This window comes from Athene cunicularia (assembly GCF_003259725.1).
Source record: "Athene cunicularia isolate RWA chromosome 1 unlocalized genomic scaffold, athCun1 chr1_part1, whole genome shotgun sequence".
Classification (NCBI taxonomy): Eukaryota; Metazoa; Chordata; class Aves; order Strigiformes; family Strigidae; genus Athene; species Athene cunicularia.
This window is the reverse complement of record NW_020799091.1, coordinates 105,690,032-105,706,156: the sequence shown is the minus strand read 5'-3', so window position 1 is coordinate 105,706,156 and position 16,125 is coordinate 105,690,032. Positions and strand designations below refer to the sequence as shown.

General features: G+C 37.1%; 1 long non-coding RNA gene across 2 annotated transcripts in view; it reads left to right on the top strand.

The window, feature by feature from the left end:
- Nucleotides 1-16,125, top strand: part of LOC113483137 — a 298,071-nt gene that overhangs the window by 256,143 nt on the left and 25,803 nt on the right. For both annotated transcript variants that reach the window (XR_003398962.1, XR_003398963.1), the window contains one exon: nucleotides 3,641-3,705. This is a non-coding gene — a long non-coding RNA (uncharacterized LOC113483137). The remainder of the gene's footprint in view (nucleotides 1-3,640; nucleotides 3,706-16,125) is intronic.

Sequence of the window (16,125 nt, the reverse complement as noted above, 5' to 3'; positions counted from 1 at the left end):
AAAAAAAATGGTATCTCAAGTTTCTGTTAATTAAAGAAATTGGAATTTCTGAGTTTTATGAGCCTGGAGAAATTAATTTAGTTCTAAATAATCTCAAAGATCTTTATGGAAGAATCCACCCATGTGTCATTTTTATGGCTGAGACATAACGACATGCAGAGAGTTTCTTCGTGGTCCCTGGGAGTCCATGTGATCCCAGTAGTCCAAGCCATGGGACTATTGTGGCAAGTAGCCAGAGTAACAAGCAGAATTTCAACTTACTGGTAGCACCCAGGCATCCATCTTTAGCTCACAGGGAAAAGGGTCTTTGGATTCAAAACCATGCACATGGCATCTTACTCTGAAAGACCATTTGAGAGAGCGTAAACCATGACACTGTGTCAAAGGTCCTTCGTCCGGCTGCTGGCCTTTGAAAAGCTCCAAATCTGGAAAAGAGAGGAGCTAAGCCATGGACTGATCTACTGGGACTGTAGCAAGTTTCCTTTTTTTTTTTTTTTTTTTTTTTTCCCCCCCTATCCTTTTTAACGACAAGAAGCCAGAGTTTGCTGTGCAAATGAAGCAGGCTTTGCAAGAATCAGATTCACTTTGGACGACTCTTCACATTCCTAGTCATCATTACATTAGGCAGCACAATTCCATCTCTGGTTGATGGGCAGAAAAAGTGGGCAGCCTGCCAGGTAGACGTTTCCATGGCTCCCAACCCCCAAAGGTGATGCGTTTTTCAGCTAATTCAATGAAGAGTGGGCTGAACTTTGGGTATAAACTAGACAATAGCTGCCTTCGCAGTATCAGCAGAATGGTTTATGGGAATGCACTCCACATTTGGCAGAGCATCATGTGACCTTACGGCTGAGATTTTGTGATGGTGCCAACGGAGACTTGGAAAGCAGCGCCCGTTCTGACTTTTTTCCTCTTTTCTTACATGGCTCAGAAAATGGTGGATCTTAATACTTGACTTTAGCCAGGCTCAGCAAGCCATTGAGCTCTGAAGCACAACTTTGCCTTTATTCTGGCTTTTTTGGCACACCACCAGGAGGCTGTCCCTTTCACGCCTGATAAATTCTGCTTCTTATCTCCAAATAGAAAAAAGAAAGAAAGAAAATATAAGCAGAATATTTATACTTCAGAACTGCATTTTAAAACTACATGTTTTATTTTTTTATTGCAGATCTGTAGTTTAGAACAGCCCTCCTGAGTGTCTGAAGGATAAAAGTTGTTTTTTATTTTTTTTTGTTTGGGTTTTTTTTTCCTTCCTCCTGTTTAATGAACAGGCATTTGAACTGGGCAAACGGGGCGACAGCATTGAACATGAGATCATTGCAGCATAGTGTAGCAAACTGGCACCCTGCCTTTTCACCCCTTTGCTCCGGCAGATTTGTGCAATCCCCATTTATAAAACCGGCATAGGGGCGAGGTGAATTTTCTGGTCTCTCCCCACCTCTTGTCCTGTGCAGGCAGTTGCGGCAAGGATTGGTGCAGCTTTTGCGCAGTGCTTTGTGCCTGGAATTCCGAGAAGAGCGAGAGAGAGAGAAGACAGGCATCCTGGTCTTCTTCCGAGAAAGAACAGGAGTCCTAAGAAGAAGAAACAAATCTGAGTTTGTCCTACATACAAGAGTGCAGAAAAAAAAAAAAAGTGACTCTCCTGCTTCCAAAAAAAAAAAAAAAATTTGGCACGTTTCACTACAGAGACATCAGGATGTGTTAGAGCTTCTTAAAACAGTGTAACAAAATGAGCCTAGGAGATTGATTCTTTTAGTAAAAAACAAAAAAAAAAAAGAAGGAATTAATTTTTTGTTTGGTTGGTTGTTTTTTGTTTTTTGTTTTTTTTTTTTCCACTATTGCTCATATAGCAGTATTTGGCACTGGGTGAAAACGTACCTTTCATATCAGGTATAGCTTCTTTTTCTTTTTTTCCTCTTTTTCTTTTTATAAGCCGTTTTAAACATGCTGTTTTGAAACTGAGTCCTTGTGTATTAATTTTAACGTAGTCAGCTGTTCACACTTTTAAAAACTAACTTTTTGGTAGTGTGTTTGATCTAATACTGCTAAAAATAGAAAGTAAACAAAAAATCGAGGGTCTATAGAAATAAGTGGTTAGGCACATTTTGTCTTAGCTAAGCACTGGAGTTATGCAAAAACCTTAATGTTACATTTGTTCAGTCTAAGCTTTGGTTATCTCTAAGAAAGTTGTGGGTATTTAGATCTGGTTGCTAAGGAAAGTAAATTCTTTTTTTATAGTGTGACTCACGCTTTCAGTTTCTAAAGAGGGGAAGAGAAAAAAAAAACAAACAACGTGTTAAACTGTACGAAAGGATGGCTCTTGTAGCCAGTATATTAAAGTTATTATTGAGTTAATTCATGTACGAGTTTCTTACAATTTGTATCTAAATCCATTACAAAGAAATCAGTGTAATAACCACTGGTATAAAAGGCACATTATTGGGAAATTACATGAAGTAAGCCTGTTTTGGAGCTAGTAACAGTGACTATTTTAAGATGCTCGGTAAAGCAGCACTTGTCCAGGAATAGCTGAAAACAGTATTTAAGATATCCATTCAGAATGTTTGTGATAAGTGCATGCAGAGTTAAAGTAAGTTTTGAGCATATGACGCTTTAGTAGAGCCTTTTTCTTAAAGCATTTGTCTGTCTGTTGTAACATATTACTAGGCAATTAGAAGAGTGTGTAACAAAATTCATTCTGACTGACAGATTTTGAAAAGCTCAGCCAAATCAGTGTTTTATGTATTTTGGATATTTTATTTTTATATTTTCCTCGTCTTTTTAATTTATGTTAAAAATACAGATGTCCTCAGCTAGAAATTTCTTTGAAACTTACAGTGTCTTTTTCATCAGAAACTCTGATATTTTTTTCAAAGTGTTGATAGGTGTTTGCTTAATAAGTTTTATGAATATATTATGACTTTACAAAATAGAATTGTTTTAGTGTGGTTTTGACATTTTATACGTTACCAATTAGAGAGTAACTTCTTAGATTATATGCTAATTTTGCTACCTTATATTTTTGTGTTCTGCAATGAATTCTGGGAAATTGCTGGATGGAGACCTTATGTATATGACACATATACCTCCACTCACCCATTTTGTACCAGAATGTGTTCATTAGATTTATGGTGATATTGCCCTCCCCAATAGTTTTGTTAGAATAATTACGTATGTCATTAGCACTTAAGTCTGTTGAGAAGCCAAGCCTTGCATTAGCTTAATCACATCTTTTTCTTTTTTTTTTTTCTGTTAAGTTTTGCAAACATTTCTTGATTTAAACCATTTAGTTTATCCTAGTATTTTTATGAAGTTCCATACCAGATTATCTCATTGTATGCACTATTTGATAAAAATTATTTATTTTTGTTAAGCATGCTCCTTCCCTTCTGGAATTCCTAATAAAAATAAAATATTTGTGGGGTGAAAAAAGACTAGGAAATACTAAATGAAATAGTCCCTCTGCCAAAGTGTGCTTGTTCACAGCATGTCTTCCCATGGCCCTGAGAGGGGCATCGGCAGTGTGTCAGTTTTATATCTTAAAAGCATAATTACTAATTTTGTGTATGATTCATGTTGTTCTGAAAACACTTTACATAAACCAGATATTTCAAAATATTTCTCTCTTTTTTTTTTTTAGTGAAAGAAAAAGAAAGTTAAAATGAGAAATGAAACTGAAGTTAATTATACCAGAATTCAGCGAAGGTAATACAGTGATCTTAAATATTGGTTTTGTTTATAAATAAAGTTAATGGCAAGAATATGAAGCAGGTTATCTTTTAAAGAATTTATATTCTACAGGGAGCCTACAAATATAATTTCACAGATATGTATTAAACTTTTGTTCTGATGGCTTTCTATTGGGAATATTGCAGTTTGTATAGCCTTTATACTGTATGTTTCCATGAGGCTTTAGAATGAACTGAAAGATCAATAGATCATTTGTTCTTTTGTTATGCCTAGTAAATATATAACATGTTTATATTTACTAGTATATTTATATTACTAGTATATTTATAGTACATATATCTATTTGCTCATATATATATAATGCAGTGAGCAATTATTTTTTAAATGTGGAATATCTCTTCTATTCACAAAAAAGAGGAAGAAAATAGGAGAAGCAATTTTATAACACTTATTACAATCATTCAGTAAATTATGCATGCAGTCTGAATACTTATTTCTGATACTAGGATAACTATTCTCGTTTGAGTGCTTGTCTTACATATTCTGTCTCCTCAGTGTCAGCAGAAAAACAATTATAAAAATATCATCCCTTCTGAATGCTGAAGTGTTGTATATAAAGTGAAACAGGTTTAAAACAGACTGTTCAAGGAAATGAATTAGCATGATTTTAAAATGCAAAAGGGTATGTTTGAACATGCAAAATTTAATCCACTAAATTGAAAAAGAAAAGAAAAAAAAGGTCGTTTACTAATGCTCAGCTGTCATTACTGAACTAGAAATACATGTTGTTGTCTGCAAGCATGCCCTAATTCAAAAACTTTGTTATTGGCAGCACTCATTTTCTTGAAATGAATTTTGCCCAACTAACAATGGCAAAATTAGGCCTTCAGTGGAAACCAGTAGAAGGCAGGCATTAAAATTTAATTCAGATATAGTTTTCAGTAACCTGCTAAAATCAGAAGAGACCTTTCTAAAGCACTAGGTCTTAAAATTATATCTGCTTCTTGCGCCTTTATTTTACAAGTGCATTTGTGGCTATATTGTTACAAGTTATTCTGATGTGTCAGATACTATGCTTAAAGACACAGTATTTATCAATGCTTTCATTTAGATGATGTAAGTTATAAAACTGTATCTGTGTCTCACCTTTCTGAATGACTGGTTATTACCTCAAAGGACCTGTTTTCAGTCTGTTGCGTAGGACACTCTACATTCAGTGTGTGGTAGTTTGTATCTTACTGCTTGCTGGTCACAAGAAGAATGTATTTGTTGTAGGAGTTAACCCTGAAATTTTGCAAGATTCTGTTTCTAGGTGCATTCTTATTATTAGGAATAGCACTGGTGGGAGCATTAGTGAATAAAATATACAAATTCTTTGCTTTGATTAATAGACATTGTTTAATCAACAAGTTATTGTCAAGCAGTACTTAGATGCCCTGTAACATGAAGAAATAGCTAAGCAGTCTTTATAATGTTGTACGGAAGCTGCACTCCGGTGTGCCTCACTGCTTTCCTGATTTGGTACGGTGATTTTTATTTTGGGTTGTAGTAGACCATATGAGCTCAGACACAAAGGACAAAACTGTATTCACTTCTATGTCATGTCCACTTATGGATTCCAGTCTTGCATGTTTGTGTGCATGTTATAGTCAGATGCAAGTTGTTGGGAGTTGAGAGTTCATCGGTAAGGCAAAGTGTGCGCAAAAGGACTTTAATTCCTGTTGAAGACAAAACAATATCGTGCCGTCATTCTGTAAAAAAAAAAAAAGGTTTTCTTCCTTTTTCAAACAACAAACTAGTTACAAGTCTTTGGCTTGTTTGGTGTATCCACTGTTTATGCAGTTAATTTTGAAGTAGCCGTCTTTGCATTAGACAGTAATATTTTTACTCTTAAATACTCATTCTTACATTGCTTTGCGTGTTTGTTTGTTTAAAGTCTTCTGTGTCTCACTGTAAAAGGAAAATGCTAATCAACGATGCCAATTGGCATAAACCCGTAGATCCGATCTTGTGTTGAAAAGTACTGCACAAGCTCGCTTCTATGGGTCTGTGTCAGTATGGTGATCTGGCAAAAGTTTATGTAGCTCACATACAGTGCTATTTGACAACAAGCCCAAGTGAATGTACAAAACTATATATTGTTTCTAAAATGCCTCTCTTATCCATTGCCTTATCTTCAAACTTGATTAAGTCATTTGTTCTTTTATCGGTTGCTTTAAGCACCTCTGGCTTAATATTTTATTAAAATTTACAAAGAGATGTGAGGGAATTGTAGGGTTTCCAGTGAGGGAGAGTAGGCTATACCATTAGCTGGCTTTATTAAAGATACCATTACATGTTTTACATTCAAAAAGTATAGAAAAAACAAGAAGATTTGGGTTTTTATTGTAAAGTAAGACCAAATGGTCATTCCTTTCCGAAACGTAGTTGAATTTGCATCATTCCTGTCAAATACTAATGTATATATATACCCATAAAACACACATGTATGTATCTTTACACATATGTAAACAGGATAGAACAGAAATTCTACCTCTGCAGTAGAAAAATCTAAGAATATGCCTTATTGTCGGAAAAGTGAGGAATAACTGCAGTTGAAAGCCTACCCCCATAGGCCTGTGGCTGATGTCACATTTCAAAGAAAGGCTGAAGAAATGAAGAAGACTTTATGGTCACCGTTGGAAGCTGTGTGCATCCGGGTTGAGGTAGTAGGTTGTATGGTTTAGAGTTACACCCTGGGAGTTAACTGTACAACCTTCTAGCTTTCCTTGGAGCACACTTGAGCCATCGAGGAATTCATCACCACTTTAATCTGATCAGGGAAAGTATGCAAAAAGGTGTTGTGTCATGGCTGCACATAATAATCACTCTGAGGCTTTACTGATGTTGCAATAGTCCTGATGACTTGATTTTTTCATTTACATCCTGTTATGAACAATGCTAACATGTTGTCTTAATGGACCGTGACTATGTACTACAGACAGTTAAGGAAAGACTGATGATGATTTTAATTCCATTAACAGGAAAGCTTTAAAAGTTTGTTTTGATTTCTAAACTCAGGAAAATATCAAGTATTTAACCTTTTATTCCTTCTTCATAGAAATCGCTTATCCTATACGGTTGATTTTTGTTGCTGTTTTTATGTAAGTGCACATTCTTTTTAAAGGGAAAGGAATGAATTTTTTTGTCCTTATAATACTTTCCAAAATATATTTCATGCTGCTGCTTGGATAGCAGTGGGCAGTGTCACAAGTTGATCCTAATCTTCTTTGGATTATGATATTCTTTCTTTGTGCCTTCACAACTCAGTGTTATGAACACAGATCCAAATGACCTGCAGCCCCGCCCGTGTTTCCACCTTGTCAAAATTCATGTGCTGCTCAGCCTAATCCTGCTATGGGGTCTTGGCATCCATGTCCTTACACAGTGTGTCAGCCTGACCCTGACCCAAAAAGCCTTTGTCTTTTTTGTCCCTGTCTGAAGTTCTGACACATCTTCCTAACTCAGCAGGAGTTGGAAAAGTCACATTCCCTATGTGAGTGGTTTCCAAAGCACTGGGCACCACTGCCAGTGGCAGGTCCCAGCACCATGGCCTCCTGAGCCCCCGCATCGCCTGTACATCTGGCACACCTTTTTCAAAAAAGCAATACCAGAATGCACTAAGGTAAAAATATCTGTATTGAATCCCAATATGAATAGAGAGATGAAGGCATGCTTGTGGAGCTTTATGTCCCAAGTTGTGCATTCCCATTTCATGCTGGTTTTCAGTCTTATATTGGAAAAAGAAAAAAATCCCTTGAGATGTGTACATCCCATAAGCAGAGAAAAAATAGAGTGTTTTCACAGTTTAGCCATTCCCAGAAACACCTATGAAATGAGAGGGAAAGGACTGTGCCTGTTTTTCCACCATGATTTTTAAGTGAGGCCTGCTTCTGAAAATGACCTTAAAGATGAAGTTTTGTCAGTGTGATGGAAGGCATTAATGCCAAAGTAGGAGCATCTGGACCAGACAGTGATGCTAATTCCAAAATAGTTGAGAAAAACTGATACTGTCTGTTTCTGTGTACTTTTCCGTAAAAAATGGAAAGAACTGCATCATTTGTAATTACTAATAGTAATAGTGATAATTCTGCTGGAAAATTACTTAAGGTTTGTTGATATAAAGCAAAAGAGCTGAGCCATGCCCCTGTGGTGAGACATCACTGATGTGACCGTGGGCACGCCAGGCTTCTGTGGGCTAAGGAGAGGGTGAAACATGGCTGTCCGGCTTGGGGGGTGAGGGTTGTGGTCCTAGCACCCCCAAGTTAAGAGTAAATAGGTTCCCCAGGGCATTTTGAATGCCTGCATTTCTTGCTTTATTGCAGGTGACCATAACAAAATATTTGACATTTCCAATGTTTAATCGTTTTACGTTTTGCATCGGCAAGGAAAGTTACAGATATTTATTTTAAGTGGATTTGATGCTTGCTTGTGTTTCGGTTATTGTTTTCCTTTCAGTTCTACCTATTCAAAAAATCACTTGCTTTCAGATCCCTATGTTTGACTCTTTTTATCTCAGCTTAAGGTATGCCTAACCACTTTCCTAGATAAGAAATAAAAAGAGGAGATGAAAATGGATTTAGTCTCTTTTTAATAGCATTTATTTTCAGTGATTAATGTTTGTAATAGGAAATTGGTAAAGAGGATCTGCATGACAGTTAGGTAGATGTACAATGGATTTTAAGCCTGTCTTAAAGTGTGTGGGAAAGAGGAGAGAGGAGGTTGAGTGAATCAGAGCTACTCTAAGCTAATGGAAAACACTTAAGGGAGCAGTGGCTAAATGGAGGGGTAGAGAGGAGACCTCCATCAACCGATTAAGCTTAACAGGGACCACTCACAATCTGAATAAAAACTATAATATCCTCTGTGGATTCAAAAGGACCCTGGTCACCAGTATGTTTAATTCCTTTTCTATTCTAAAATTTTTCTTTTGTAGTTTAAGTCCACTGGAAAGAAACATTGTAATTGCTGTTTTCTGCCAACAGAGCAACAGGTGTTCAATTCTTTTATATTAATTCTTCAATTAGTTGCAAAATAAGGGGGATTGTTTATACTAAGCTGAATCAAATAGAAATGACTGATGCAGAAAATATGGGAATGTTTCAGCTGTCCTTCAAATGCACGATAAATTTGTAATTCTATCAGCCATATTTGCAAGTTACTATGCAACTTTTCATTGCAGCATCACCAGCTTTAATTAATATACATTTTCTGTATTTCTTTCTCTGTCCTTTAATTTAGGGGTTTTGCCCTGTAATGTGCAAAACATTGTTTTGGTAAGAGTTATCAAGTTACGAGCAAAAATGAGTGAGACTGTGAGGTAATTTTGAAGTGGATTAAGGTAGAGAATGAAAAACAAAGGGGGGGGGAAAAAGCTCTATTAAGAACAGCTGGATGGAGTTAGGTCTTCTGTGATTTCATTTTAAAGTCATAAAACATATTGTCTGTTTTAGGTGAAGTCTGGTATTTTTTACCTTTACGGTGTGGTTGGAATATTAGTCAGTCACGTAGTACTCATACTGCTGTTGCTTCTGTAGGAAATAAATACACTTTGTAACCTGATTACACATGGATGTGTTCCAAACTAGGGCCCATCTAACAGTGTTTGTTCCTGTCAGTAAGCCATAACTGTTATCCTTGTGCCTTTATTTTCTTGCACAGAGAATAAATATCCATGAGGATATTTTGAGACAAATGTTCAGATCTAACTGATCTGCAGCTCCCAGTGGTTTCTTTGGGACACACAGGTCCTCAGAGTTTCACAAGTTTGATCCTACAGAAAAACTGGCTGCAGAGGCACTGACCTGCCCAACACCCTTTTGCTTGCCACAATTTCCTTGGTAAAGATTAAGCATGATCCAAGGCCTTAACCCTGGTTCCCAACACAGAAACTTACAGCATGGCAAACCCCCCCTTCAATGCCAGATCCTGTTTATCTTGAGAGCCGTCGCTTCAGAGACCTGGGGAGAGTTTTGATTTCCTTCTGCAGGACACAGTGCCTGTGTCCAGAGGCATGTCCAACAAAAACAGAATTAAAGGGATGTTTCTGAGTTAATATCCATGAGTCAGATGCACTAACAGAGCTTGGGTGTTTTGGGCCCAGCCATTTTGGGACCTTTCCGTGGAATAAAGCTGCCATTAATCCAGTTTACCAGAGTAGGTGAATTGAGTTTTTAGAAATTTTGTGCTGTTGAAATAGCACAGAACAGTCAAAGTATGAGTGAATATGAGTCAATACAGTCGACAGTTGTATTTTAAGCTGTTATAAATAATCCTATAAATTTACATTATGAAAGCTGAAAGTCATTATAAAATGTCTTCATCATTGCTATAGCTGATGTACTTTCTGGTTTTGTGATTTCACTTCAACAAAAGAAAACGCTGAGTTTCACTTGGTCTCATGCTTCATTTAACTTCCTCTTGTCTTCAAATAAATTGAAGTTCTTTAGAGATTTTTTAGGTAAAGAATTTGGTAAAATATTTGAAAGCAATTCCAGAAAAGGTTTTCCTTGCAAATTTGTCCTTTAAAAATTAGGAACAACCCTTAGTAATCTCTAAAACTGGTTTATTGAAACTCTTCAGCAAGAGACCTGTGATAGGTTGCTTAACTGATAAAGTTGGAATAGAAGTGCACTTGAAATTTTTCAGATTTTTTGGATGTGGTTTCACATGACATTCATTTATCTATTAAGAGCAGCTTCTGGTATTTTTAATAAAACTAAAATTAAATACGTCTGGCAGACCCTGGTTAGATGTGAATATTGCTGTTATAGCACAGTTAAATACAAGATTGAAAAGCTAATGCTTTTACATTACATAGTACAGAAGAATTAAGTTGTTTTGACTTTGTCTTTTCTCACATAGTAAAAATATTTACATCAGAGTGATCTTTTTGGTAGATTTTAACTTTTTACAATGTTTCTGGATATTTTAGCTGTATTTTGTTGTAAATGATAGCATTTGTATGGAAATTTCAGGCATATTCACATTTTGGTTTTTTCCATCCACTTCCATCATGCTACTTCTAGAAACAGTAAGAGCACACCTCACATTGATGAAGTCTTTTCAAGAATACTTGCAAACTCTGAATAAAAAGTCAAAGATTATGCCTCTCTTTTTCTAGCATGACATTCCCATTTATTCAGAAATACCTGACTCCTGTCTTCTTATCCCTTCTTTTGCAAATGTGATTGACATATTACTTGATCTTACAGAAAAATGGGCATTGCTCTCCATTGCCTTTGTTGCACCTCCTTTTGAATAGAAAGATCTCACTCCTAAACAACTGTACTTTAAGGATTTACGACTAATGTAGTTGTCTGATTTTAGTAAGACTGATGCTGGTTTGCTTCAACTATTGCACCAAGACCCTCAGCAAAAGAATACAGGTACAGAATAGCAGACTAATTATTTTTCTAAGAATCAGAACAGCTTTGTGTGCTGCTTACTTTGCTTTTGTGGTTGGGTGAAAAGTGGGAGGGTACATTTTATATTTTCTTGTCTGTAGTTAAAATACATATATGATGCATATATTACCTTTATCTAAATGTTATGAGTCTCCTCAGCTAAAGCTTTATCTTTGTGGTTGAGAGTGATTTATCTGGGTTTATCTGGGAAATGCAGGTCCCTTCATTTTTCTTGTCCTCTCTCCATATACTTTTGGTTCACACACATTCCTTCACTGGTCCTTTTTGATTCTTCATTTCCTGACATCATGATAGTCATGTCAAAGAATGCAGAGCATTGCAGATATACTAGCAACAGAGATGGACACGGAATACCTTGATGGCTTGAGAGAAGAGTGTCATGTTCATTAAGTCAGCCGAAAGCAAAAGCTTACTCAAACCAAATCCTCCATGAAGCCTCTTTGTTATGACTCTCCAATTTAAGAAGGAGAATATGCTGTTTGGTACTACCACCTTTGTAGGTCTGACTTGAGACCGTGGAATTGACTTTGCTCAAGCTCTGTGTGACTGTAATTTTTTTCAAGCAAAGTCCCTGGACACTAAAAGCAATATTAGCCTCACTTTTCCCTACCATGCACCCAGCCTTGTGGTGACTGCAGTATCAAAACAGATTTACCCATCTTAGAAGAGATGACTGTTGGTCTCAGAAATGTTTAAAATGTATGTTTATGTATGTATACTGTTGGGGGTTTTTGCATGGCACTATACTGACATAAAAAAAAAAAAAAAAAAAAAAAAAAAAGAATACAACACCAAAATTCATCTCATGCATTGCAATTAGTTTGCTGAGACAAATTTGTTAATTTCCCATGTTAGGAAGAAATCATCAGATAATAACTTAATATCCCTTGAAAGAGCTTCTCCTTTTGACTAGAGGTAGCATTTGGGGTGTACTAAATCCCTCTGAATAGTTGTTTTCCTGGAAAGTTGCCCAAGAGAGTTGTTCAGTCTGAATCTGCAAGTAGATTCCCACAGTGACCTGTGACCAGGAGACTTGGAAACATGGCTTGAGTCTGCTTCTAATATTCATGTGTCCTGGGTTGATGATCCTTGACTGCTATTCTGTATCATACCTTGTCCCACAAGTCTTGCACTTTTTGAGGGTATTTCCATCTCCAGCCTCTCTGCCTCTTCAAAAAGCCCAAATACACTTAGTTTACACAACTGAAGGAGATTTACTCCATAAGTTCTTTGAATCCTCAGATTCACCTGTATCAATTGGACATTTTATGGGGAGGAGGATTTTTGGTGTGCAGAACTAAATTCTAATTTTGCTGCTGAAAAGGGTTTCTTTTCACAGCAGTGTGCAGGATGATATGGAAGGATACCCAAGGCAGTTTTGAGGATGTTGTGCCAAGGTCACCATTCTTAATGCAAAACTGGTTTAAGCAATGGTATGTATCTTACCATACTGACTTCTGATTTCTTCAGCCTCACTGCCTAAATATTTATTTTCAGGTTGTGTATCGTAAAGAATTAAGCTCAGATCACCTAATTCACATATTGCCCTTGTGTCTTATCACTGACTGCATAGGAAGGCAGTGTCTGAAAACTCTCAGTAGTAGTCAGACTATATGAGACTGCATGCTTGAGTCCATCTGAAGTACCACAGCTGGCAGTCTGGCAGCAGCCACAAGGAGGTTTTTGCTAAGAATGTATTTTTGTCTTTAGATGGCATTTACTCAGGATATGACTTGTGAAGTACATGATTCTTGTGGTGATAAAGGGGTTTTTAACAGTCATTATTACAAAATACTATAAAGTATATTCGTCTGAAGTGTTTAGCTTTTGATATAAGAATTTAGTTGTATCTTTATTATTATTTCAGTTTTGAAATATAACTGTACCTGAATGGCCAAATGTATATTTTAGTGACAAGTATAAAAAAGTCATACCTAATACTATATTAATACTTAGTACTCAATATTCATACTTACTTGCTGTTTAGCATCTTTGTTGGTGACACTGGGGTTGAATGCACCCTCAACAACTTTGCCGACAACACCAAGCTGTGTGGTGCAATCAACACACTGGAGGGAAGGGATACCATCCAGGGGGACCTTGACAGGCTTGAGAGATGGGACTTTGAGCAACGGGACTTTGAGCAACCTGGGCTAGTGGAAGGTGTCCCTGACCATGGCAGGGGGGTTGGAATGAGATGATCTTTAAGGTCCCTTCCAACCCAAACCATTCTGTGATTCTGTGAGTAGTGTAACATTTTGAAGTGATCCTGCCTTTTCCCAGAGTATCTTGGCCATTTAGGAGCCTGCATCCTGTTGTTTTACAATATGTGGGCAAGTTTTAAAAGAGAAGACTCAAGTGCATAAGGCATTTTTACAGCTTTTTACCATAAGCTTCATAATGAGTGACACAATTGCAAGATATTTAAACTGGTCAGTGCTGCCTCTGCATTGTGCTTCTGAATGTGAGGTGCTTGCCTAAACATTGAGTCCCAATACTTTCTTAGCTACTTTTATGAGAAAATGCCTTAATTTCTCCCTTATCGCTGTTGTAAAGGAAGGCAATATAAACAGAGAGACAATGTGTGCAACTTTGAAAAATTTGAGTGTTTCATAAAATAAAATTAAAATTCACTTTAAAGCCTCATGCTGTGTCCAGATTGAGGCCAGCATCTTAAACAGAAAGCAGTTTGCCCACCTGATATACCTATTGCTGCTGCCAGCCATGCAGGTGCTTGAAAGGGGCATACTACTTCGGTCCTCTTGCCCTGAACTGTGGGAGAGGTGGTCTGCAGCGGATGACTGTGTTGTCCTTAGCCTCCTGCTGTAAAGGTAGATGCTGGCAGAGAGTGCTGCCTGGGCACTTGTGCCTCTGCCCTTAGCACCAGCAGGCTCCATCATACCAGGGGCACCCAGGAGCCCTTCTGTGCTGGTGGGCAGGGGTGGCACAGGGGCTGCTGCCGCCCCACCACCCCACCAAGGACTGGTACAGGCAGTGTTGTGCCCAAAAGAAAGGAGTCAAGTGTAGCTATCAGTCAGGTGGGGGTTTTTTAGCTAAAAACATCCAAGTACTGATCTATGGAAGTAAACATGCAGTCTGCCTAATGAATGCATTATTTATTAGCTGTGTGAGCTGCTAGAAATACCAAAGCAGATAAGGGCTGTGGTTCAAGGCCGTGGGGCTGGGCCCACACAGCTCCCTAAGCCAAGCGCTAAGGACATGGGAATCCTCACTAAGTGGCGACCCTACTAGTCTGGAGCAAACATCAGGCTGCACGCATCTTTGGACAGGTGGAGGTTTGTGTTAAGGATACTTTCTCATACATGAAGAGCGGCTGTTGTTTGTTATTGTGTAATTTGATTTGAATCTGATTTAATGACAGTTCTTAGGAGGCAACATGATTTGCAAGGCTGATTTCCAGTTTTATTGATTGGGCCATTAATTTATTTGCACTCAGAAGCTTCATTAGAGATTTAATGCAAGTCTGCAAAACCAGCTTGGTAAGGAAATTTTTCATGGAACTTGAACTCAAATACTTAAAACAATAAATCGGGTTTAGTGTGAAAATATTTTAAGAAGGGAAATTCTTAGCTAAATTTTACTTTTTAAACAATGGAGCAGCTATACTTTTCTTGGGGATTTTTTTTTTCAAACTCTCACACTCAATATCTATTCAATTAAATTCTCATTTTTAGAGTTTTGTAGAATGGGCTTTTAAAGGAATCTCAGAGATTATCACTGCAAAATTTTAACTGAAAATAAGTAACTTCCAATTTCTGTAAATCTATGATTTTATTCATTAGTAAGAGGAATTTACCAAATACAGAACATATATTGCAGAACTAGCTGCCACAGTCTACTAGTTATTTTCAAACTGTATGTTTTACTCAAAGCAGAGATTGCAAGGCATGAAAAATAGATTATCTAGGTTTGAAATCCATCAGTTATTTTTAAAAGACAATTTTTAAAAAAATATTTACCAATATATGTTCTTACATTTTAGAAAGGAACAGTCCAAACAGGGAGGAGCTAGCAAGGGATTAGTTAATGGTAATTTTTCGTTATATTTTCCAAAACCAAACCTTTGCACCTGTACTGATCAATGAAGAAAGCAGCAAGAGGCACAGAGTATATCTGTGTGGGAGGAAGGAAGGAATAGAGAGGATGAATTATTATAAGAAGCATAAGAGGATGTAAGAGGAGGAAGGAAATTGAAGAGGCATGCTGAATAAGAGAGAGGATACAAGGAATGGTACTGTAGTGGCTGTGCAGTTGTACTTAGGGAAGGGACTCTGGGCATGTAGGCAGAGGAGTTCAGGAAGGTGGAAGAAACAAAGAGAACTTGAAAGATGTGGGGAAAGGGCATAAGGATGTCGTAGCTTCACATTGTTCTGTTTCATCCACCTTGGTACATTTTGGTAACTCTGAAATAATAACTTTTGTGTATTGGACCATAGAAGTTAAATATATTAGAAAAAAAAAAAAAAAAAAGAAAGAAACATTGTCATTGCTTACTCCTCTGTAAGGAAGTTCCCAATAGATCTTTAACAAGAAAGAAAAGAAGTCAGCTGGATTTTTACAATATAATGAAACAGAAAACTGACAGCTGATTTTGCATAGTTAGCCCAGAGATTTTTAAGCAATTGCCCCATGCAAGTCTCACCTTCCCTCCTCGCCCCACAAAGGCATAACATCACAGCACCTTGGAAATCAGAGGCACAAACTTGTTTTTGTTTTACAAATAGGGCTGTGCGGTACTGTGGTTTATTAGTTTAAAAAGAATCTGTAAAACATAGGATTATGTGTTTGTAAATTATATAGCTACAGATTTTTTTACACTGAAATTTCAAAAGCTTCAACATCAGCACACACCAGTGTCATTCAGATACTTTATTGTCCCCAACCTGTCTAATCAAAATCATGCTGTGATAAAGTGATTGCATACACCAATAACCAAATCTCTTCAGGC